Raw genomic sequence first — 3888 nt, forward strand, 5'->3', positions numbered from 1 at the left:
ATCCGGAGGCAGCAACGGTAACGAGCTCTACCCGGCTCTACCACGGCCTGACGCCCCTGATGGGTGACGGCCTCCTTAGCTCTTGGAGAATATAAAGCGGTAGGAACTAGGAATCTGAAAGAAGTTATAGAAATAATTATACAGTAAAAGTAAAACCTTGATAACCAGACTCTCATGGAGATTATAAAGTAAGACTTGTTATCAAGCTTCTCTTCTTACCGAGGTTTGCAATAACATGTGATTAGGGGTAAAAGTAAAATAAATGCTAGGGGGTTGTAAAATAACACTTGATAAAGGTGACTTCTTATCGAGGATCTTGGGTTAGGGTTCACTTACACTACAAATCATAGACACTATGAGCCTCCAAATATGTAATTCAAATATGTGACACATGGCTCACTTACTCTACGGATCATAGTCTATACGAGCCTCGTAAATAATATTAAGGTTCACTTGCACTACAGGCTCTCGAAAATATCAAATATAAATGAAGAGGATTCACTTACTATACAGATCATAGTGCATATGAGCCAAGCGTATGAATTATTTTTTCAATTCAGGAATAAGTTCGTTTAGTATATGAGCCAAAATACTGAATTTATATATTTTACAGAATAGGCTCGTATAATATACGAGCCGATTTCTGAATTATAAAATAATTCGTACGCTTGGTTCATTGCTCATTGAGTAAGTGAACCTTCCTACTGTATTTTTTTTAATATAAGACACGAGGCTCATAGGGACTATGATCTGTAGAGTAAGTGAACCCTCTTCATTTGTTTTATATTTTCGATCGGCTTGTATAGTATACGAGCCTGTAGTGCAAGTGAACCTTCTATTATATATACTATATATAATATCTATCTATCTATCTATATATTAATAGGCGAGCATGTTTCTTTAAACCCTTTTTTCTCAGCTCGTGTACATCGCAGGGAAAATCTGCGCATACCGTTAGAAAGATATTTTCCTGTAGAAGTGCAGAATCCCTTTAAAAATTCAAATAGGCTCAAATATAAGCACAAAAAATGAGTTTGAAATTTAAAAAAAATTAACATGGGCTTTAAAGGTTGCCATGCTGGTAACGAAATATAAACAGAAAATCAAAACAAATGGAAGAAATTCCAAACACATGTTTTATTTAAAGCGTGGGGTGAAAACAGAGAAGTCTGTACATTCGATATTTATGGTCGAGTTTTCGACCACTGGACGACCTCTATAGTTCGGCCGCTTAGAAAACGACCTGCGCGCTAATGCTAAACCAATGCTAGAGGAGGTCGCTTTCTAAGCGGCCGAACTATAGTACTTATTTAATACGCAAGCAGATCTTTTGTGACAATTACTCCTCCGAAACTACTGAACCGATTGTCATGTTTTTGGTGTCATTGGAAAGAGCGTAGCGTGAAGTTGTGCAGGAAACTTTCTTTTTAGGGAAATAATGAGAGTGAGGCCCTGGAGCCCTTTAAAGTGTCTTATTTCTCAATAAGATTAACATGGGAAAGAAAAATTGTTATGAAACTCCAGCTGTTGTCAGAAATCAAAAGTGAGAAGAAGAGGTATTTACTCAGGGGAGGTATAGAAGAGGATACGATGACAGCTGTGGGCTTCTTTTTAGCTGAGGGAACGTCTTTACCGTAACAAAACGGTCGGAAGCCATCGTCCTAGGTGGTCTAATGGATAGCGTGCCGGACTGATATACTGTAGGTCCCGGGTTCGAATCCCGCTGGTTTCATTAAACTTTTTGTCCAAGATTTTTTTATTATCAGCAAGTTTGGTTGGTTTGGTTCGGTTATTATAATTTCATTTTATTATTTAGTCATTAAAAAATTTTATTTGAGCAATTTCTAGTTTTATTTAATAAACAGAATTATTTTTCCGATTACAGTACTACACTTTTGTTATATTTTCTTTATCAGCAAGTTTGGTTAGTTCGGTTAGGTTATGATAGTTTAATTTTATAATTAAAAAATAATAAAATTGAATTTGAGGCATTTATAATTTTCTTTTATGAACAGAACTATTTTTGCGATTAGTTAACCTTCATTGCCAAAGTGCTCTTTACTACAGCGCTGTTCACGGAGGAATTTTGAACTAAATGCCTCATTCGTACCTCCCCTAAGTCAGACCCAGAAGAAGAGCATAGGTTAATTGTAAACAGTCAATAAGTTTGCTAATAAAACAGTTTGCTACAAATATTTGCTGACTTGGTTGAAGATTGTGGTTAGTCTATGGCATAGACTAACCAACACAAGTAGACTTCTCATCCCATTGTAAATTTTGAAGCACGTTTTTCGTGTCTAGTTCATGTACGTGACACATGGGCGCTAGTGTCGACGAAACTTTGTTTCTATTATTTTAGGGTTAATTTCTTGATTTGTGCTTTACTGTTTGGTTATATAACTAGGGGACAGGTTATTGTTTATGATTAGATCGTATTATTTGGTTAAACGAGGTTTTAAATGGCTGTAATAATGGGAAACAAATTGTAAACAAAACACAACCTCTACAGAAAACAGTACAGAACTAACAATAAAATTGTCTTCAGCTGTTCCATAAGAATGAGAAATCTACTAAGGGAGTATGTTTTATCTATGTCTATGGTAATACCATAGTAGACTTCTCATCCCATTGTAAATTTTGAAGCACGTTTTTCGTGTCTAGTTCATGTACGTGACACAAAGGTGCTAGTGTCGATGAAACTTTGTTTCCATTATTTTAGAGTTAATTTCTTGATTTGTGCTTTACTGTTTGGTTAAATCATAGATAAAACATACTCCCTTAGTAGATTTCTCATCCTTATGGAACAGCTGAAGACAATTTTATTGTTAGTTCTGTACGGTTTTCTGTAGAGGTCGTGTTTTGTTTACAATTTGTTTCCCGTTATTACAGCCATTTAAAACCTCGTTTAACCAAATAATACGATCTAATCATAAACAATAACCTGTCCCCTAGTTATACAGGGTGTTCATTTGAAAACTTTCCATATCTGTTGTGTGCAAAGGTAAGGCTTTTAACACTTGCTTGTTCTCATTTCCCCCTAATTTGGACATGCCAAATCCAATAAAATTATTTTCAATTTTGAAAAATGCCCCAAAAGGGCCCAATTTGGGGGGTAGGGGTGCTTTTTGAGAAATTTTCAAATGTAAACATGGGTTGTGTGATACATCAATTTAAAGGTCTAATCACCCCGATCATTTTGGTGCAAAAAAAGTTTAATTGTCTTTAACCGTATTTACAGGGTGGGTCAAAACGTTTTAAAAAAGGACTTTGAAGTTAAGTACCGTATTACCCTAACTACTGAACGGAACTGCGCCAAATTTCTTTCCAAGCTTATTCTTGAGCTACTCTTTAAGATAACTTGTAGTAAGGGCATTTTCCAAGTTATTTTCTATTTTTTTAAAAATCTCAAATTTTTAGAATAAAAGAAAGCTGAAAACTCTAAATTCTTAAATAGCAATGTATAACAAATTTCATACCACAAGAAAGGTCCTTTTTTAACAAACATTTTACGTATTTAAGTTTTCTTTCTATCTCTTACCGTTTAAAAATTGCAGTGGAAAAACATAATTTTCCATGGTAAAATTATAACTAGTTTTCTAATAAAACACATTGCACTTTGTTCAACGATGTAGTAGGATTCATAACAAATTGATCGACTACTTTTACGTGTGTTGGAATTCATCTTGGACCCTTCATCCTGTTCTTTTCTCATTGGTAACTGAGCCAGTTTCAGAAAACTTCCTAACTAAATCATTTACAGCCATATGACTCAAGGTTATACCTGGATATCTATTGTTAAACACTTTGCAGTTATCCTGGAATGACCAATAAGTAAAATAAAGACTATTTTTTTAAGTTTACACCATATTTGATTAGGTACTACAGGAA

Source organism: Macrosteles quadrilineatus, unplaced genomic scaffold (genome assembly GCF_028750875.1).
Source record: "Macrosteles quadrilineatus isolate MER2022 unplaced genomic scaffold, UCM_ALF_1.0 Scaffold_2__2_contigs__length_208266976, whole genome shotgun sequence".
Taxonomy (NCBI): domain Eukaryota; kingdom Metazoa; phylum Arthropoda; class Insecta; order Hemiptera; family Cicadellidae; genus Macrosteles; species Macrosteles quadrilineatus.